The sequence below is a fragment of the Mauremys reevesii genome, linkage group 3 (genome assembly GCF_016161935.1).
Source record: "Mauremys reevesii isolate NIE-2019 linkage group 3, ASM1616193v1, whole genome shotgun sequence".
NCBI lineage: Eukaryota > Metazoa > Chordata > Testudines > Geoemydidae > Mauremys > Mauremys reevesii.
Genome location: NC_052625.1, coordinates 193,227,828 through 193,250,319, shown reverse-complemented (window position 1 = coordinate 193,250,319; position 22,492 = coordinate 193,227,828). Strand labels below are relative to the sequence as shown.

The 22,492-nt window shown below is 52.4% G+C and overlaps 1 long non-coding RNA gene across 1 annotated transcript; it reads left to right on the top strand.

The window, feature by feature from the left end:
- The first annotated feature begins 2,108 nt into the window (after positions 1-2,108).
- Positions 2,109-8,344, top strand: LOC120402081. The gene is made up of 3 exons (XR_005596956.1): positions 2,109-2,227; positions 7,266-7,414; positions 8,239-8,344. It is a non-coding gene; the product is annotated as an uncharacterized LOC120402081 (long non-coding RNA).
- The last annotated feature ends 14,148 nt before the right edge of the window (positions 8,345-22,492 follow it).

Here is a 22,492-nt window from a genome sequence, read left to right as displayed (position 1 = left end):
CGTGGGGCTGCTGGTGGATGATGAGCATCCCCTATTTTTTTTCCATGGGTGCTCTGGGGCCTCAAGAAATGCCTAAGCCCCATGGAGTCAGGCAGCAGGTGCCTGTTCATGGGTTGCTATTCGTTAAGCAGAGCTAGGTGCCTATCTCAGAGAGGGGCGGGGCTTAGAACACACTCCTCTCATTGACCTCTTCCAGTGGCTCACTTAAGAGGTTCCCTTTTGTGATCCGATTCGAAGGCGCCTACCTCTCCTTGTGCATTGTCTAGGGAACCTACACACCTAAATGGGCTTTATGGATTGCAGAGTTGTGCCTGTGATTTTCTAGGTATCTCAGCATTGCAATGCCCTAGTCCCTTTGTGGATCTCACACTTAAAGCTTCCAGGGGGCTCAGTAACATCATGTATGCAGCCATAATTCTCCTTAGTAGCACATCTTTTCACTTGCTTAACGAGAGCAAAAATGAATAGTTAGCAGACTCATAATGGCAATCAAGGCTGAAAACAATCTAACGACCAGGCTATAAAATCAGTCAGGCTCGTTTTCTCCCTCTCCCCTGTTGGAGCTGTTCCACTTGGCATAAATAATTAAACAGTCACGGGTGTACAGCGAGAATCCACAGAGCAGGGACTCGAACCTGGGGGTCTGTCTGTACTGTAAGTGAGAGGTGGGACTGAAGCTCATGTAGACCTACCCAAAATGGAGCAGCAGGTGCTTCAGGGTGGGCTGTACAATCCCACCTGGAACACGGGGTAATTACTCCAGGAGGTAGCCTATGCTGAAGCATGTGCTGCTGCACTTTACCTACTCCACTATCTGAATTAAAGCTAGCTCTGGCATAACCACTCAAATTGCCCTCACACTCGATGAATGACTGCTGATACCCCGTGTCTCTGAAATCTTACATGACTTCCCTAACCACTGGGCTATTGGTTGGTCTCTTTCTCACACATATATATATAAAAAAAAAATCTCCTGGAGCTGAAAAAGCATTTTGATGAATCAGCATTTTCTGACAGACAAATGATTCATGGATAAATTCACAACCAGCTCTAGTCTGCGTCACAAAGCCTGTGGAGACCGGCTTAGGGCAAGTCAAGGATTGTGCAAGACAACCCTCAGACGGGCATAATGGGAGCTTGTGGTTCAGGAGCAAGGACCGTCAGCAGATCTGTGACAGGAAGTTGCATCTGCTAATGAAATTAGTGCCTCAGGAGCAGTGAATTCACCCGACATCGCAAAGGATATAAACTAGACAAGTGAAATGGCGAGGAACCACAGAGACGGGGAAAGGACAGTCACTGGCTAACTAATGAGCCTTATTCCTTAACATAATTTCATAATTTGACATTCTCCACCATGACTGTAAAATCAGCCCAGCATGGGCCAACCTACCTGGGACCTTCAACACTAAAGGAGTAAGGCCCAGACTCTCAAAGATATTTAGATGCTTTAGACCCCAACCTCTTGTATGGATCAGCCACTAGAAGGGGACAAAGGCCGGCATTGTCCTAGTGTGGGTCGCAGTGATCCATGATTTCCCTACATCATTCACTCCGACATTTCAGCAGCCCTAAGGACAGTGTGAGGAGAAGCCCGTGCTGTCTAACATTTGCTCCACTTTCTTCTGAGAAATACTTCTCTGGCCAATTCCCAGATCCTTCCCCCACTACTGGAGTGATCTTCCCTAGCGGGAGTGGGTCACTCAGGGTATGTCTACACTGCAGCTGGAAGGTGTGATTCCCACTGTGGGTAGACAGCCTCGTACTAGTTCAGCTCAAGCGAGGGAGCATGCTAAACATAGCAGGGTGGCTGTCTTGGCACTAGAAGTGGCTCTGTTGAAACCAATCTAGAGGAACGTCCCCATACTCACATCTGTCATTGGGGTTTGCTGTTAGCCCCTTAAAAAAACCAAACAACTAGGATGTGTGGGTGTTAACAACCAAGGTATTTATTAAACCATTGACAGTTCTAAACAAGGTAAACCAGAGGTAAAGCAAATGAATAGGAACACAGGTAAGGCATCTTACCTTATATCACAACAGGTGATATAAGGTAAGCAGAGGACCGGCAGTATGCTGACTGCGACTGAGGGTGAGTTCTCTCCCCTAGGACGGGACGTGGGTAAGAGGATGGAGGATCAATGGACCACTACAATGTCTTGCAGCTCTGGGGATACTCACGATGACAGGACAGCTCCGGACTCCATCCAGGAGAAGGAACCCGCAGGTAAGGAGTGGATCTGAGGATGAGGTGATGACAGCTCTACTCCAGCGATGACTTGGCTTGTAATGCTCCTGCGAGTTGTGGGTGTGTGTTTGTCCTCCGTGGAAGAGTGGCAGCTGGTGACACACTCTCTGCATGCAAGTGAGAATCACCCTCCCACAACCAGATGAAAGAGCGCATGCTCAGCGTACTCCTCTGAGGCAATCTAAAGAGCTGACGTGTCTGCTGTGCTGTCCAACAGTGGCAGCAGCAGCACCTCCAGACTCTGCCACTCAGAAGGGCAGCCCCTACCCTCTGCTGTGCAGGCCCTTATATGCTCTGCTGTTACTGGGCAGATCATGGCTTGCTTGGTTTCCCGCCTTTCGGTAGAAAGGGCAGGAAACTACACCTGGGAAGGGGGAAGACGGGCAACCAAGATGGATTCCCAGTTGTTGTTTGGGCATTTCAAGATGGCGCACCTAAGATGTTAAAGTCTTTCCCCTACAGGTCAGGCTAGCTGTCTGAGTCCACGTCTGCCTGACCCCCCAGGTCCCAGCGCAGGCAGTTAGCCTGACCTGCTGCCCATGCCGCAATGCCCACACTGCTGTTTTTCGTGCACTCGCTCCCGCTGAGCTAGCACAAGTCTGTCCGTCTGTGCAGGGACTGGCACCTCCAGATGCGGGGTAGAGGACACATACCCCAGAGCCCAGAAGCCAAATAAAGAGCCAGAGGGGACAAAAGGCCATTTGAGGAGGAGAAGCAGCAACAGCTGTAGGCTGAGGGAAACCCCAGAAGAATGGCATAAGACATATGTTTGCCTGCAACCAGGAACTAGCTGTCTGCATGCAGCTGTGAGCTCCTCACCGCTCCCGCCCGGTCTGGATAGCGGAGTTTCTTTACTGTATGAACATGAAACAAGCACTAAAATTCTTATAATGATCTTGTAAATTACTGACAAATACCAGCCTGGATGAAAACCAGTTTACACATTCAGGGCTCAGTCCTGCAAGTGCTAAGCATCCTGCATTCCACACACATCAATGTCACTAAAGCAAGGAAGACCAAGGAGGACAGAATAAGAGACATGAAGATAACAAACTGGGGACACTCAGGCCTAGATCCTCTAAGCTAGTTGGTGCCTAAATCTGATTGATTTCAATGGGAGTGGGGACCCAGATCCTTAAGCTCCTAACTTCCATTGAAGTCCGTGGGAGTTAGACACCTAAATAGCTTTGTGAATACCACCCTAGGTGCTAAACGATCTGGGTGGGCTTAAGTACCTTGTAAAATTAAGCCCTTAGTGTGGAATGGTTACATAACTGAAAGTCATTAGTACCTACCCAATAATGGCAATTGAAACTAATGACAATTATTTGCATTACAGTAGCACATAGCTACCCCAGTGGAGATCAGGACCCTAAAGTGCAGTGCATTGTACAAACACAGTAAGAGAGACCCTGCCCTGAAGTATCAGAGGGGTAGCCATGTTAGTCTGGATCTGTAAAAGCAACAAAGAATCCTGTGGCACCTTATAGACTAACAGACGTTTTGCAGCATGAGCTTTCGTGGGTGAATACCCACTTCTTCAGATGCAAGTCTGCCTTGAAGGGTTTACAATATAAACAGACAAAGAGCAGAAGAAAGGAAGTATAATTATCCCCATTTTACAGACAGGCAAGGAGGCAGAGAGAAATCAAGTGATTTTCCCAATTTCCCACAGGTGGGTTGTGGTGAACACTGATCTACCGACTCCCAGTCCAATGCCTTAAACGTAAGACCATCTTCCTCTGAACTACTACTGGCTTACTGATGGATTTTTAATACCAGTTGTTAGCCACAGGGTCTTGATAAAATTAACATCAAGTCAATGGCTCTCCAAATGTCCACAAGTATCCTGTTGAGAAGCTATTGTTTCTCTCTCCTTTTTGCTTAACTGATAATGCCTTGTATGGAAACAAATGCCCTTGTTAAGAATTCATCACCTCACCGCTGTTTTCCTGCTCGAAATCATAATCCTGTTTGTAACAACACAATTAGTTGCTGTGGAGATTATGACGATGTCATAGAGAACTATGACTTTGGGTGGGGAATAAGCAACAGATTTTCTCACCCCCCGCCCAACATCGTCTTCTTTATGCAAGTCTCCTGATTAATGAAGAATGAGGAAGGCCCCTCTGGATAACACAAGAAGCAGTAAGGGTATCTTAAAACCACAGTTTCCCATGGAACATCAGCAGCTGTTTTACTGATTGTGAAACTAACAGGTTTTTACATTGGCCTCTGGGTTCATAGGACACCAGTGAACATTAGACAACTCCAAAAAGCTACAGAACATGAGCTTGTCCAATAAAAGGTGTGTTCTCAGCTCTTTTATGCCTGCACATACGTAATGAACTTGGAGAGGGAGCTTTAATACAGGAAGTATAGTAGGACAGCGAATGATCCATACATCATCACAGAAGAAGTAAGCACACACTATTCACCGCAACCATCTTGAAATCAGAGACTGGGCCCCAAGCCCCAATCAGCAATCACTGTGCTTTGGTGCCACTTAGACCCAGACTGGAGCTTGTTTCTCTGGCCCATGTCTAATTGGAGATTTTTAATTGGAACAAGGTTATCACGGGGCAAGTGCCACTTAATTCAAGAGCATTCAGAGTCCCGGGGAATGAGGAGGAGGCAGCAGAGATGTTATGGTTTCAAGGAGAAAGTGGAAGAGTTCGCTGTTCAGCAGGGATGCTACTTGCTTCCCAAGACAGCCTGTGCCTTCATCTCTCTGTGATCCAGCCTCAGGCAGTTGTACCAGGCCAGAACTCCCACATGTTGCCACATTCCTTCCAGTCACGTTCACTCTATTCTTTCTACCAGGCCACGGATTTCATTATCCCCGTTAAACCCGTTTGCCATATCTCCAGTGACGGCACAAAGGAGGTCTGTTTTCAATCATTTATGCTCTTTGTTATGTAAGGCAAACACAAAAGAGAAGGAAAAAGACTTACTTTTGGTTCCAATTTGTAAATTCTCTCTGTTAGGGCTTTTGCTTAGGAGGTACAATTGACCCTGCCTAGTGGCAGTGCAGTCTAGTGGGTAGAGCACTGGACTGTGAGTTAGGAGATCTGGATTCTGTTCTATTCTATTCCCAGCTCAGTCACTGACCTGCTGGGTGACTTCAAGAAACTCACTTGACCTCTCTGTGTCTCTGTTCCCCTTCCCCTGTGTGTGTCTGTCTTATTTCGGTAGTGACGTCTTCAGGGTAAAGCGTGCCTCTCAATGTGTTTTCATACAGCGCCTGGCACAGAACTCTGAAGGCACACTATTAAAGTACACTTGTCTCCATAAGAGTTCAATCATTCCTGGTGATGTGTCTCTAAGTCCATACATGCGGATTTAGGTTCAGACAGCTTGACCATATTCTTCACATGCACAGAAAGTGTTTCCTTTACCTCTTGTCAAAAAAGACAGTTACCTTTTCCGTAACTGGTGTTCGAGATGTGTTGCTCATGTCTATTCCACAATAGGTGTGCGTGCTTGCCATGTGCACCAGTGCCAGAAGTTTTTCTCCTAGCAGTACCCATAGGGGAGTGCCCCTAGCGACCCCTGGAGTGGCACCTCCATGGTGCGGTATAATGGGCACTGCGCACTCCCCCTACCCTCAGTTCCTTCTTGCCAGACAACTCCGACAGAGGGGAAGTGGGGCGGGATGTGGAATAGACATGAGCAACACATCTCAAAGAACGCCAGTTACGGAAAAGGTAAGTGTTTTTTCTTCTTCGAGTGATTCAACACTAGGTGATTCCAAGCTATATCTTTGGAGGTGGGTAGGAGTTCACAAATTCTTGGGATGGAGCACAGCCCTGCCGAACCTGGCGTCTTCCCTTGTCTGGGAGACGATCACATAATGCGAGGTGAACATGTGAACCAAAGACCATGTGGCAGCCCTACAAATGTCCTGAATGGGAACATGGGCTAAAAAGGCAACCAACGAGGCTTGCACCCTAGTCGAGTGTACCCTCACAATTGACGGCGGAGGGAATCCTGCCAGGTCATAACAGATATGGATGCACGAGGTGATCCAGTTGGAGAGTGGAGATCGGCCGACCCCTCATGGGTTCGGCCGAGGCGATGAACAGCTGCGACGACTTCCTGAACGGTTTAGTCTGCTCCAAGTAAAAGGCCAGAGGCCGTCTCACATCCAGTGTGTGGAGGTGGCGCTCCTCACTGGACACATGAGGCTTGGGACAGAGGACTGGCAGGAAAATGTCCTGACCCATGTGGTAGGCGGAGATCACCTTCGGGAGGAATGAAGGATGTGGGCGGAGTTGGACCTTATCCTTATGGCACACTGTGTATGGGGGCTCGGAGGTCAGGGCCCTGAGTTCCGAGACCTGTCTAGCTGACATGATCACCACCAGGAAGGCTACCTTCTACGAGAGGTATGACCAGGAGCATGTAGCTAGCAGCTCAAAGTGGGGAGCCATCAACCAGGCCAGCACCAAGTTCAGGTCCCACTGAGGGACTGGGGGCCTAACGTACAGGAAGAGATGATCTAGTCTCTTAAGGAATAGGCCAGTCATAGCATGGGAGAATACTGTGTGCCCCTGCACCGGCGGGTGAAAGGCTGATATGGCCGCCAAGTGCACCTTGACAGATGAGGGCGCCAAGCCTTGGGCTCTAAGGTGAAGGATGGAGTCTAAAATGAGCTGGATCGGGGCAACCATGGGGGAAACGCCCCGCTCAGCCACCCACCAGGAAAACCGAGACCACTTTGCCAAGTAGGCTCGACGCGTGGAGGGTTTCCTGCTTTCCAACAGGATGCGCTGAACCCCTTCTGAGCACATCCTTTCCTCCCAGCCTAACCACTGAGCAGCCACGCCATGAGGTGGAGTGCTGCTAGTTTGGGATGGAGGAGGTGGCCCTGGTCCTGGGAGAGCAGGTCCGGGCAGGATGGTAATGGCCTTGGTGGGGCGACTGCCACGCTCATGAGGGTCCCATACCAATGTTGCCTGGGCTGTGCCGGGGCAATCAGGAGGACCCAGGCTCTGTCCGTCTTTATCTTTTCCAGGACCTTGCCCATCAGCAGGATTGGGGGAAGGCAGAGAGAAGCTGGCCCGACCAGGACAGGAGGAAGACATCAGAGATAGCACCCACTCCCAGCCTCCCACCCCCAGAGCAGAACTGGGGAAACCGCCAGTTCTGCCGAGTTGTGAACAGGTCCGCCTGGGGAGTTCCCCACTCTTGGAAAAGTCTGTGCACCACCTCTGGGTGTAGAGACCACTTGTGCTGAGAGAAGTCCCAGCTCAGGCAATCCTCCCGCGAGTTCCGGGTGCCCCGTCGGTGGTAGGCCTGTAGGCAAATGTTGTGGGCTATACACAAGTCCCACAGCCTGAGGGCTTCCTGGCAGAGGAGTGGGCCCCACGTTGCCTGTTGATGTAAAAGGTTGAGGTTGTGTTGTCCATGAGAACCCTGACCACTCTGCCCTCCAGGTGCGAGCAGAAGGCCATGCACACCAGCCGGACCGACCTGAGTTCCTTGACATTTATATATAGGGCAAGGTCCTGCGCAGACCACAGACCTTGGGTCTGAACATCCTCCACATGCTCTCCCCACCTCAGGTTAGATGCATCGGACACCAGCTCCACTGATGGGGGCCTGCCCCTGAACGGGACCCCATGGAGCATATTCCCTGGGGAGGACCAAGATTGTAGGGAAGCAATCACTGTCTTGGGCACAGTGAGGACCTTGTCCATCCTGTCTCTGGCCTGGGAAAACACCGAGGCCAACCAGAGCTGTAGGGGCCTCATCCTGAGTCTGGCGTGGCGAACCATGTATCTGCACACTGACATGTGACCCAGGAGCTGGAGATACACCCTGGCTGTGGTCACGGGAAACCTTATGACTATGTTGATGAGCCCTTTCAGGGTCTCGAATCTGCCCAGTGGGAGGGAGGCCCTGGCCGATATCGCATCCAGAACTGCCCTGATATAAACTATGCGCTGTACCGGGACTAACATGGACTTGGTGTCATTCACCAACAGGCCCAGGGTGGTGCACATGGACAGGAGGAGCACCACATGATCCCACACCTGCGACCGGGAGCTGCCCTTGACCAACCATCCAGATAGGGGAAGATCTGGACCTCACGACATCTGAGGTAGGCCGCCACCACAGATATGCGTTTTGGAACAGTGGACCGGCCAAACCGGAGGACTGTAAATTGGTGGTGCTCCTGCCCAACCATGAAATGGAGGATGCGTCTGTGCCCCTCAAAGATATGAATGTGGAAGTACGCATCCTGCGGATCGAGGGCGGCGTACCAGTCCTCGGCATCCAGGGAGGGGATGATGGAGGCCAGAAAAACCATGCGAAACTTGAGCTTTACCATGTACTGGTTCAGGCCTCGCGAGTCCAGGATGGGCCTGAGCCCCTCTTTGGCCTTTGGGATAAGGAAATAGCGGGAGTAGTACCCCTTGCATTTGAACTCCGCTGGTACCAATTCCACCGCTCCTAAGACAAGGAGCCGCCCCACCTCTTGCTTGAGCAGGACCTTGTGAGAGGGGTCCCCCAGGAGGGGCAGAGGCGGAGGGTGGTTGGGCGGAGTAGAGGTAAACTGAAAGGGATAGCCCCGGAAGACGGTGTTGAGGACCCAACGGTCTGAAGTCAGCCGCAATGACGCCGGGAGAAAAGCACACAACCGGTTGGAGAAGGGAAGCTTTATTGAGGGTGGATTCCTGGTATAAACTGGTAAGTCGCCCCCAGGCATCTCCTCAAAACTGACATTTACCCTTGGAGGACCCAGGCTGGGGAGCAGACTGGGACTGCCTCTGTGGGTATTTCTTATAGTCCTGTGACTTTTTATAAGGAGTCTCATATTTAGAGTGCGTGGCCTGGGTGGGATCCTGCTGAGGCTTAAACTTGGTCTTGTCCAGAGCTGGGACATAGAGGCCAAGTGTCTTAAGCATAGTATGGGAATCTTTCAGGCTGTGAAATTTCATGTCCATCTGTTCTGCAAACAGGGCCTTGCCATCAAATGGGAGGTCCTGCAATGAGTTCTGTGCTTCACTGGACAGTGCCGACAGCAGGAGCCATAACGCCCTCCTCATGGATACTGCAGAGACCATAGACCTTGCAGATGTATCTGCAACATCTGACGGTGCCTGCAGGGTTGCCCTGGCAGCCACTGTACTCTCCTCCACCAGAGCTTTGAACTCCTTCTTGTCACGCTCCTGGAGGGAGTCCTCGAATTTGGGTAGAGAGCCCCACAAATTGAACTCGTACCGACCCAGAAGAGCCTGATGGTTCGCCACCCTTAACTGGAAACCTGAGGACAAATAAACCTCTCTCAAATAAGTCCAGCCTCCTTGAGTCTTTATTTTTCAGAGTAGGGGCTGGTTGGCCCTGCCTCTCCCTGTGGTTGACTGACTTGACTACCAGGGAGTTGGGGACAGAGTGGGTGTACAGGTATTCATGCCCCTTGGCGGGCACAAAGTACTTCCATTCTGCCCTCTTAGAGATGGGGGGGGCAAGGAAGCTGGGGTTTGCCACAAGGCGTTTGAAATTTTTGCCACCCCTTTGTGGAGTGGGAGGGCCACCCTGCTCGGTACTGAGGCTGATAGGACGTTGAAGAGGGAGTCCGAGGGTTCGTCCACCTCCTTGGCCTGAAGGTTGAGACTTGAAGCCATGCTTTTCAATAGCTCCTGGTGGGCTTTAGAGTATTCCTGCGGGACAGATGGAGGAGGGCCCATAATCGCCTCATCAGGGGAGGATGAGAAAGTGGGTGCGGTACTCTGCGTACGCACTGGAACCGGAGGTCCCACCACTTGGTCACCCTCCAGGCACAGAACCGAAGAGGCGTGCCCCACCGACTCCTTTCTGGGAGGCTGGGAAAGGGAGGCCGACGGTGTCTGGAACCCCTGTCAGTTAGAACCCAGCCAGACGACCTGGTGGGGGTCGACGGTGACCGGCGTGGACTACACACGGAACAGTTGCTGAGCGACGAATGGTGTCAGAAACATTCCCTTGACTGTGAGTGGTACCGATTAGGAGGCGACTGCGGAGATCCAAGCAGTGGCTTGCCTCTGGACCGGGGAGCCAACGGTGGCAGTGCCCCTGGTACCGGCAGAGACAATGTCCCGGGCCACTTGCATGGCATCCAGTGTGGCACCTGGACATCTGGGGAAGCCTGCACTGAATGGGCCGGGCTCAACCTGAGTCGGAGGCCTGGAGGCCTACAGGGACCGAGAACTGCCCAACGTGGGTCTAGTCTCTCCCCCAGTCTTACTCCAGTGCCTTGGTGGAGAAGACTTCTTTTTAGTCTTCTTGGTGTGCCCCGTGGATGGGAAGCAGTGCCGACTGGTGGAAGGCACCGAAGGGTCACCGCGCACTGACGCTGCACTACCCGGTGCTGACTCGGAGTGGCGCACTGGAGTCGGGGTCAACACCGATTCCATCAGAATGGCTCAGAGCCAAATGTTCCTTTCTTTCTTGGTCTGAGGGTTGAAAGATCTGCAAATCTTGCAGCGATCGCTGAGATGGGTTTCCCCCAGACAGTGTAAACAGTCCGTGTGTGGATCACTGCAAGTGTCACACGACAAAGCCCAGGGCATGGGGCATGGCCTGACCTGGGTGCACTAAACTAAACTAACACTAATCTAAACTACTTCAACTACAAGTACTCCTAACTATGAATGAACAAGAGTTCAAGAGGAAAGCTGCAGACAAGTTGGAGCAGAGCAATTCCGATGCACCTTCACTAGTGGCGAGAAGGAACTGAGGGTGGGGAAGTGCGCAGTGTCCCTTATACCGCACCATGGAGGTCCACTCTAGGGGTTGCTAGGGGCACTCCCCAATAGGTACTGCTAGGGGAAAAACTTCCAGCACTGGTGCATGTGGCAAGCACGCACACCTGTTATGGAATACACATAAGCAATAACTCAAAGAAGAATAACTACTTGCTTGGCATTTCTCTTCCTGCTCAGCCTTCCTGGTTCAGAACCATGCTTCCTCTTTCCTGCTTAATTAGCATATCCACAATCTCTCTCTCTTACCAGTCTGATCTGCTCCTGTCGAGCTGAGTTTCATTTCCCTTGTAAAACCCTTGACAGTTAGGCCTGGTCTACACTGGGGGTGGGGGAGAAGGTCTTGATCTAAGATATGCAACTTCAGCTACGAGAATAGCATAGCTGAAGTTGACGTATCTTAGATCGACTTAGATTGATTTACTTCGCACCCTCGTGGTGTGGGATCAATGGCTGCCGCTCCTCCGTCGACTCCGCTTCCACCTCTCGCCCTGGTAGAGTTCCAGAGTCGACGGGGAGGGCGTTCGGACACGATACATCGATCCCCAATAGATCGATCACCTGCTGATAGTGTAGACAGGTAGTGTAGACATACTGGCAGGTAGTGTAGACATACCCTTAGTCAAGCAAGGACTTGTTAGAGTGCTTCCAATTTTGCCACCACGGAGGGCAAGGATGGGGCACCAAAACCCCTTGACTATGACAGAAGAGATTTTAGAAACCCAGGGCCTGATTTTCTGAGGTGCTGAGCACCCACAATGACAAGTGAAGCCAGATAGAGCTACAAGGGCTCGGCCATTCTGGACATCAGGCCCCAGGTATTAAGAATGCTCCATTTTAAAGAAGAACTGCAAAGCAAGCACGAGTTAAATCCAGGTTTTTCCACTATCAGCTGAAAGACTCATGTACCAGAGGGCATTCAGCAGAAAAATAAGTTTTAACTACCCCTTTTTAAAATCCCCTCAGAATTTCTGTTGGTATGGCCAAGGTCACTGTAACATTACAAGTAGCATGGGGTTCAATGGGAGATTACACATTTGGATGTCACACAAAGTACCAAGTTCACAAAGGGTTAAATCATTTACAAAAATGAAAGCTTATTTCTGTGTTGAATAGCCCCAGCCGCTTGGCCAGTGAGAACACGGAGTACAGAAAGCTGAGCTCCAGTTTTGCTGTGCACCGTGCCTTTAAGACATCGAAACATTAATCTGTTAGCTGAACACTGGCTTTATTGCCCATGTCTGAATGAAAGGGCAGCAATCAAGGCCCCAGGGAGCTGTTGATTATGATGAAAACAAACCGGTTACAGAGAACTCTAACGCTATTAAAACCACACAAATCACCACACTTCTCAGGCTAAACTGCTCCAAGCCAAACTTGGATCAATGAGGCCCATGGTTCTAAACTCTCAGACACATTTCAAATGTTATTTACCTTAAGATAGTGACTGGGATTGAAGATTGTTTTATTATATCATCCAGCCTAACCCCTTGGATCAGGTCTACCTCCTGCACCTTATGTACCATCTCTAAGGCCTGGTCTACACTGTGTGTGTGGGGGGGAAATCGATCTAAGATACACAACTTCAGCTATGTGAATAGCGTAACTGAAGTCAATGTATCTTAGATCGACTTAGAATTACTTCACGTCCTCGCAGCACGGGATCGATGGCTGTGGCTCCCCCGTTGACTTTGCTTCCGCCTCTCGCCAATCTGGAGTTCAGCAGTCGAGGGGAGAGCGATCGGGGATCGATTTATCGCATTCGCATCTACACTTCACGGGATAAATCGATCCCTGATAGATTGATCGCTACCCGCCGATCCGGTGTGTAGTGTAGACGTACCCTTAGACTATGTCTACAGTAGCGAACTTACAGCGGTACAGCTGTACCAGTGCAGCTGTGCTGCTCTAAGATCGCTCGTGTAGCCACTCCATGCTGACCGGAGAGAGCTCTCCTGTTGACATAGTAAACGAGCATTGGTAGCTATGTCAGCAGTAGAAGCTCACACCGACATAGCACTGTGCACAGGAGTGCCTATGCTGGTAAAAAAGACGGTTACTCACCTGTAGTAACTGTTGTTCTTCAAGAAGTGTTGCTCCAATCCATTCCAGTTAGCATCTCGAACTTTTTACCCTAGCAACACCTGGCGCCTGGAGTGGCGCCGCTATGGCGCTCAATATATACACCAGCCGGCCCGTCCGCTCCTCAGTTCCTTCTTGCGGCTACTCCGACAGTGGGGAAGGATTGAGCAACACATCTCGAAGAACAACAGTTACTACAGGTGAGTAACCGTCTTTTCTTCTTCGAGTGATTGCTCCAATGCATTCCAGTTAGGTGATTCCCAAGCCTTACCTAGGCGGTGGGGTCGGAGTGAGACGTGGCGGAGTGTAATACCTCGAGACTGCTGCACCAACGCGTAATGGGAGGCGAAGGTGTGGACCGAAGACCAGGTGGCCGCCGACAGATGTCCTGGATCGAACGTTGGCCAGGAAGGCAACCGATGAGGCGCCTGGTGGTACACGAGCCAGCTTATAGCAGGTCCTGATACACGCAGTGACCCAGGAGGAAATCCGTTGAGAGGATATTTCATGCGGTCGGCAACCGCTACAAACAGCTGGGGCGACGAAGAAGGCTTCGCCCGGCTCGATGTAGAAAAGCGCGCCTGCGGACGTCGAGGGTATGCAGCCGTTGCTCCCGAGGCGAGGCATGCGGCTTCAGGTAGAACACCGGGAGGAAGATCTCCTGGTTGAGATGGAAAGCTGACACTACCTTCGGGAGGAAGGCCGGATGAGGGCGAAGCTGCACCTTGTCCCCATGGAAGACCGTGTATGGCGGGTTGACCGTAAGAGCGCGAAGCTCAGAGACTCGTCTCGCTGATGTAATGGCGACGAGGAAGGCCGTCTTCCAAGAGAGGTAAAGCAGGGAGCACGTGGCTAAGGGCTCAAACGGAGGGCCCATCAACTTGGCCAGGACAAGATTCAAGTCCCAGGTAGGCCTTTGAGAAAGCGGGAAACCATCGGGTTCGAGAAGATGGACCGCCCTTCCACGGAGGGAAGGAAGGCCGATACCGCTGCCAGATGAACTCTGAGGGAGGAGACCGCCAGACCTTGCTCCTTAAGGTGCCAGAGATAGTCCAGAATGGTAGGGACCGTGACCAGAAATGGATTAAGACCTCGCTGATCACACCAGAGTGCAAATCTCTTCCACTTTGCCAGGTAAGTGGAGCGAGTGGAAGGCTTCCGGCTCTCGAGCAGGACTTGCTGAACTGCTGCAGAACAGCCCCTCTCCGCGCGGGTCAGCCACTCAGGTACCAAGCTGTCAGATGGAGGGACTGCAGGTTGGGATGGCGGAGTCTGCCGAAGTCTTGGGTGATGAGGTCCGGCCACAACGGGAGGGGGATGGGTTCCCGAACGGAGAGCTCGAGCAGCAGGGTGTACCAGTGCTGCCTCGGCCAGGCCGGCGCGATCAGAATGACGTGAGCTCTGTCCCTCCGAAGCTTCAGGAGCACTCGGTGCACGAGCGGGAACGGAGGGAAGGCGTAGAGGAGGCGATCCGTCCAGGGGTACAGGAAGGCGTCCGACAGGGAGCCCGGCGAGCGACCCTGGAATGAGCAAAACAGGTGGCACTTCCTGTTCTCCTTGGAGGCGAATAGGTCGACTTGGGGAAACCCCCACCTCCGGAAGATCATCTGGACGGAGGGACCACTCGTGGGAGAGGAACGACCTGCTGAGATGGTCGGCCAGCGTGTTCTGCACTCCCGGAAGAAAGGACGCTTCCAGGCGAATTGAGTGGGTGACGCAGAAGTCCCACAGGAGTATCGCTTCCTTGCACAGGGGGGAAGAGCGGGCTCCGCCCTGCTTGTTCACGTAGAACATCGCGGCGGTGTTGTCCGTGAACACTGTCGCGCAACGACCTTGCAGGTAGGTGCAGAAGGTGCGACAGGCCAGGCGGATGGCGCGCAGCTCACGAACATTGATGTGGAGGACCACTGGCCCTGCGTGTGGAGGTCGCCCAGGTGAGCCCCCCAACCGAGTGCTGAGGCGTCCGTGGTCAGAATGACGGACGGGCGAGGAGGGTGGAACGGAACTCCGGCACACACGACCTCTGGGTTGAGCCACCACTTGAGGGACTCGAGGGTCGTCCTGGTGACCGTGACCACCATGTCGATGGGGTCTCGATGCGGCCGATACACCGACGCGAGCCAGGACTGGAACGGACGAAGGTGGAGCCGCGCATACTCGGTGACATACGTACACGAGGCCATGTGGCCCAGGAGACGGAGGCAAGAGCGCACCGTCGTGGTAGGGAAGGCGGCGAGGTCCCGGATGATGGAGACCATCGTCTGGTGCCGAGCGCGAGGGAGACAGGCTCTGGCCACTGTGGAGTCGAGAACCGCTCCGATGAACTCCAGCCGCTGTGTCGGAATCAAAGTGGACTTCTCGGTGTTGATGAGAAGACCGAGCCGATGGAACAGAGATATGATTTGTGACATCTGATCCATCACCAGCTGTCGGGACTGGCCTCGAACCAGCCAGTCGTCGAGATACGGGTACACGTGCATCTGACGACGTCGGAGGGCTGCGGCAACGACCGCCATGCATTTGGTAAACACCCGCGGGGCGGTGGACAGCCCGAACGGCAGGACTGCGAACTGGTAGTGAGTGTCGTTGACCACAAACCGGAGGAAACGACGATGGGGAGGATATATCCTTCATGTCGAGGGCGGCAAACCAGTCTCCCGGATCCAGAGAGGGAATGATGGTCCCCAGGGTGACCATACGAAACTTGGGCTTGAGCAGGTATTTGTTCAGCTCGCGAAGGTCCAGGATAGGACGCAGCCCGCCTTTCGCCTTGGGGATGAGAAAGTAACGGGAGTAGAATCCCCTGCCCCGTCTGTCCTGAGGCACTACTTCTATGGCACCCACGCTCAACAGAGTCTGAACCTCCTGTAAGAGGACTTGCTCGTGAGAGGGGTCCCTGAAGAGGGACAGGGAGGGTGGGTGGGAAGGCGGGGGCGAAACAAATTGCAGGCGGTATCCCGACTGGACTGTGTGGAGCACCCAGCTGTCCGATGTTAATCGGGACCACGCCGAAAAGAAATGGGAAAGGCGGTTGTAAAACAGAGGGGAAGGATCCGGTAGGGAGAGTGATGGGCCGTCCTCGAGCGTCCCATCAAAAGGCCTGCTTTGCCCCCTGAGGGGCCTTTGAAGCGGCCTGGCCCTGGTTGCGTCGGTTGCCGGATGGACGACGGCGATTTTGGGCCGAACGTCGGCTGTTATACGGGCGATACCGAGACTGGTAGGCCGGTCGAGAGGGCTGCGGACGGAACGGCCTACGCTGCGTCGCTGGCGTATGCATGCCCAATGGATCCTAGAAGAGAACAGCCCCTTCGTATCAAAGGGAAGGTCCTGCAACGTGTATTGGACTTCCGGCGGCAGGGTGGACGACTGCAGCCAGGCAATATGCCTCATCGTGACCCCCGAGGCTAGGGTCCGCGCCCCCGAGTCTGCAGCGTCAAGGGCAGCTGAGATGGAGGATCTAGACGCCCTCCTTCCCTCCTTCAACATGGCCGTGAACTCCGGACGGGAGGCCGACGGTAGGAGCTCGGTAAATTTCGCCAGGCAGAATGTTGGCAAGGAGGACCATTTGGTTGGCAATCCTCATTTGCAGGCCCCTGCCGAATAGACCTTTGGCCTAGCAGGTCCATACGCGACTTGGGCGCGGCCGTTGACCGTGTCGCTCCCTGTCATTAACCGACTGTACTACCAGAGAGTCTGGGGTCGGATGCATGTACAAGTATTCATAGCCCGTGGGAGGGACAGAGTACTTCCACTCAACCCCGCGGGCTGTAGGGGGCACGGACGCTGGCGTCTGCCAGATCGTGGTGGCATTTTTCTGCACCGTCCGTACGAACGGAAGTGCCACCCGCACCGGCATGTCAGACTCGACCACATTGGTGATCGGGTCCTCATCCTCGCGCACCTCCTCTATGGGCAAGGCCATCGCCGTCGCCACCCGACGAAGGAGGTCTTGGTGAGCCCGCACGTCAATGGGGGGAGGCTCCTTAGCCGCTGCCCCGGCCACCGCCTCATCAGGCGAGGATGAAGAGGACAATCCCTGGACGGCTGTTTCCGAAGGCGGTTCCGCCACCTGCCCGTCGGAGGGTGCGGGTTGCGCGTGGCCCTGGGACTCTGATGGAACCGCGTCCGCCGCAGGTGGCGAAGGGGCCGGTCTGGATACCGTCGCCTCCGGGACTCTGCGCTCCGACGCGGGGGGCCGTGGTGGAAAAGGCGCCCCTTGGGCCTCGTACTGAGCCCATGGGACCCAGAAGCCCCACGGTTGAGTCCCTTGAGGATGGTCTCGTGGGGTGGGCGGCAGGAGTCCGTAAGCGTCCGCGCCGGAGGCAACCGACGCGGGTCGAGAAGGCCATGGCGGTGCCGAGGCGGATGCCGAGTGCGCTGCCGAATGGGGCAATCCGTCCCCGGGTGGCCGAGAAGGGCGGTACCGGAAGGCGATCGAATGGCGTCCGCCACGGGCGCCGGAGCTCGACCGCGCCGAGCTCGACCGGGATTGAGATCGACGCCGGAGTGCCACGTGAGTCGCGTGCCGAGCGATGCCGGACGGCGATCTACGATGGTGCGGACACGACAGTGACCGGGATCAGGCGAGGGGGACCTATACCGCACCGGCGAGCGGCGCCGAGATCGTGAGCGCCTGGATGGAGACCTGCCACAGGACCGGGAACGGGACCGGGACCGAGAGCGTCGTCCATGCTGGCCTTCCAGGGACGGTGGCCAGGTCATCCTAGCCGGCTTCCCCGCCAAAACCACGGCCTGCACCGGCGGTGCCGGGGGCCGGAGGCTTGGTGCCTCGATGAGGTGGATCAGGTCCCTTGCAGAGGCAAACGTCTCCGGCGTTGATGATAGCCGGGGCTCAACCGCGGACGGTACTGGGGAGCGTGGCGGTGCCGGACTCGACGGGCCTTGCGGCGCCGGAGTCAAGGGTCCGGGCACCACTGGGGCCGCCGGCTGAGTCACCGCTCTGGCAGAGTCCTCCGAGCGGACTTGAGCTAGCGCCTTCGCCAGCCTCTGCTTCTTCTGCGGCGAAAGAGAGCGGTGCCGGGACTTTCCAGCCGCCTTCTGCACCGGTGGGGCCGCAGAGGTGGAGCGGCTCGGTGCCGCCGGCGCGCTCTGCACCGAGGCAGTTAAGTGTGCCGCGCCGACGGTGCCGGTGGTTGAAGCGACGCTTCCATGAGGATCTGCTTAAGGCGGATATCTCTCTCCGCGTTTAAATGTGGAGCAGATCGAGCACTTGTCCGTTCTGTGCCCCTCGCCCAGGCAACGGAGACAGGCATCGTGCGGGTCCCCGCTTAAAGCCCGGTGCCTTGGGCATGAGCCCGCACCGGGTGAGGTAGAAAGGGGAAGACCCCCCCCTTTCACCTTATCTATATACACTATACTATACTATACTAACTACTAAAACTGTAAAACTAACTACAAAAACTAACTATATACAAGAGAGATGTAAACGCTAGGGATCGTGGAGAACGAAGAGCACTCCACAGTTCCAACTGGCCGTCACGGGCGGTAAGAAGGAACTGAGGAGCGGACGGGCCGGCTGGTGTATATATTGAGCGCCATGCGCGCGCCACCAGGGCGCCAGCCGGCCCGCCGGTGTTGCTAGGGTAAAAAGTTCCGAGATGCTAACTGGAATGCATTGGAGCAATCACTCGAAGAAGAACTTATGTTGATCAGGGATGTGGGTTTTTTCACCCCCCTGAGCTAGACAAGTTTTGCCGACATAAGTGGCAATGTAGAAATGGCCTTCCACTCCTCCCCTGAGCCCATGCTCCCCAGGCACTTTTTTGAACATCTTAGGCTTGGTCTACCCTGGGGGAGGGATCGATCTAAGTTACTTAACTTCAGCTACATGAATAACATAGCTGAAGTCGACATACTTAGATCTACTCACCGCGGTGTTTTCACTGTGGTGAGCCGACTGCTGCCGCTCCCCCGTCGACTCTGTCTGCGCCTCTCACGGTGGCAGAGTACAGGAGTCGACGGGAGAGCGTTTGGAGGTCGATTTATTGCGTCTAGACTAGATGCAATAAATCAAGCCCCACTGGATTGATCACTGCCCGCCAATCTGGCGGGTAGTATAGACATATCCTCAGTGATGCCTCATCGGTCACCCAGGTGTGGCCAGACAGCAGTGAAAAAGAAGGTGTTAGGGGGCTTATTCCTTCACCCTCTCACTTCCCTGGTCCTTCTCGCATGAACAGAGAGCAACAACACCCGAAGTCCAAAGGCGCAAACAATTCGATGTTTATTGTGGTGAACTTCCAGCCAGCATGATTCCAGTTCCCTTCCTTAGTGTCCTCCTTCCCAGCTCTGAGCCTTGTCTGTGTCCGTTTCTGTTCCCATTTCCCCCTTTAGCAAAACATGATTCCAATTCCCCCATCCCCAGTCCCTCTTCCCATTCCCCCCCGCACACTTCCTGATTGACTGCAGACTATATAGTAAAACCTGAGTTTTGCTTAGCTATACCTTAACCAATCATTTTACTGAAATTTAACTAACCAATCCTAACATACTGTAACATGGTTATTTAACCAATTATATCCCACCACCTTCATTGATTTACACCCAACAAAATTAATTATACAGCAGACAGAAACAATTACAGAACCAGACAGAGACCATGCAAATAAACATACAAAATAATACAGAAGTGAGGATTTTACAACTACATCTATACAGACATAAGGGTTTTCCAGCTGTCTATTGATAAGTGAGTTCTTGCCAGACAGGATGCTATCAAACTAAGTTTCCTTTTAGATCTTCTAGGCTCTTCCCTTTCTCTGGAGGTGATAGGATATCAGGACAGGATTGTATTCCTAACAGCCCAATAGCACCTTATTTCAATGTGACTAGTTTGGAATGTGAGGATGTGACCATACACTTCCCAGCTCATGGCTGCCTTTGCTGCTTAGCCGAAGAACCAGGCCTCAGACTGTCAGTTTGATTCTTTCTTTTATACCTCTATAACTAGCTAAGTGATAAGAATACACCTAAATTCTTAAAGTATAGGCCTTTGCAGACAGGCCTGAATATCTATATCCTAACAGAAGGCAACAGAGCTGGGTGAATGATTGTTTTTCCATTTTGCTTCCAGCTCTAGGGGAAAAAAAAACCAAAAACAAACAAATGTGGTTCCGGTTGAACTGAATCCCAAACATTGCACAAAGTTTTAGCAATTGAAATAAAAAATATCTGTTCCATTTGACTGGAAATGGATCTCCTCCCCCACCCCCTGTTATTTTTAAGTGGTTGAATTCACAAATGACGACAGCAGCAGCAGGATCCACCCACCTTGTGACTTTCAGCCCAGGGGTTAGGGCACTCACCTGAGATGTGGGAGATCCAAGTTCAAGTCCTTGCTCCAAGGATTTATTTATAAAAAGTGGAACAGCTCCAAGAGGAGAGTGAGAATGGGAAGTAGGCACCTAAATACCTTTGAAGATCTGGGCTCTAGTGGGATTTTCAAATGTGCCTGGACACTTAACTCCCTTTGCATCACTTACCTGCACCTTTAGGCACCTAGGTACCTTTAAAAATCTGGCAGCTAAATCACTTATATGTTTTTAAAGCTTTTACTCAATGATTATTAAGGCCTGGAGTGACTAAGGGAAAGTCTACACTAAAAAATAAAGTCCATTTAAGTTACGTTGACACAGCCACTGCAGTAAAATAAAATTGATTTTTCATGGCCGCACTAGGCTCCTTCCATCGGCAGTGCACACTCTCTCCAGGGGCGCTTCCACCACTTTAAATAGACAGCGTGGGGCATTGTTCACTGACAGCCTGGAGCTGCTGACAACTCCCAGCTGTCAGCCCCACTGGCATGGCTCCGGGTTGTCAGCCCCTGGATAGCCAGAACAGTCAATGCAGTGTCTACGCTGACACGGTGTGCCGCCCTAAGTACATCGACCTAAGCGCTATGCCTCTCGCAGAGGGGGAGTTATTAGGTCAGCGTAGTGGGCAAATTGCAGCAGCAGGCACGACATTGTAGTGTAGACGCTCACAGAGTTGGGCTGACGTAAGCTGCCTTACGTCGCCCTAACTCTGTAGCGTAGACCTGGCCTAAAGCAGAGAAGAAAATACAAGGGCAATAGTCGGACAAATTGTAAACAGATTTCATACGTGTGTGTGTGCAAATTCCCTCTTAAGAAGGTGAATGGAAAGCCTGGTACTGTAACTATGGAGAGAGGTTGTCACTACTAACCAGTTCTTGCATCACTAAGTTGTTAGACTGCTGTTGTTTGTGTTTCACCTTCCTGTTTGGTAGCAGTAACCCCGGAAACTCCCTCATTATGCCATCAACGGTAGCAATGATCAACAAGCAAGTGGAAAACCTGAGCAGAGCACCAATTCAATGGGATTAATTTAAACAGTCTCAGTAATCTGCCCAGAATGAGTTCCCCTCATTGCTGGTCAGCCTCACAGTAATTCAGGCCTTCCCTACTCCAACTTGCTATGGCCCTTCCACACCCTGGCAGCAGAATTTGTCTTTTAAAACCTTGCAGATGATACCCCAGTTCTTCTTCAGTTGCCCCAGAGTGGCTCATACAAAGCCAGGGGAGCTAGAAAGAAACAGAACAGAAAATGGCACATGACCAAGAAGCTAAGACTGGCCTTGAGAGAGTCATAAATGATGCACTTATCACAATGGCTAAAATTGGCACATCCTTTACCCCAGCTGTGAGCAGTGTCTGATACTAGCCCAATGGCATCTATTGCACTGCACGGAAGATTAATCTGAACCACAACTGAATGTAACTAGTTCCAATACTCATCTGATGTGGCCTGTTGGCCTGTATAAGGATGGTATCTGGGGTACCCTATTGTTCTATATGAGCTCATGGTTCAGAGATTCTTCTGGTGCTGCTTGACGAGAGATGGTCTTGTGACATCAGAGGCTCATCTCCAAGTGGATTATTCACACAAATACTGTCCATATATAGTTCTCCCTACACTCTGCACTCTATCCCAAGACTGTGGCATAGCTAATTCACAATCAGAGGATGCAAAACTATCTGGAGAGCAAAGTTTTCAAAAGCACCTAAGTGACTTTCAATGAGACTTTGGCTCTTCGGTCATTTAAAAAATGCAGCTCAGGCTTTGAAGTCACTTAGGCATTGTTAGAAATTTTACCCGAGATCAAATCCCAGCAAAACCAAACACCCCATTGATTGGCTGAGGCAGATGCGCTAAGTGCAACAGTACACAAGGCACCGCCATCTTCAGTGGGACTGTTGCAAAAGGCTAGTGTGGTACAAAAGGCCACTTGTCAATGTCCTTATCTGAGGCTTGAAACTAGGAGAGCAGTTTTCACTGACAAACAGTGAGGTTATCACCAGTTTGGAATCTCTTTCAACTGCAGCCTCCTAACCTGTTGAGCTGCCAACTCTGCTTGGTGTGATGCAATAACCCA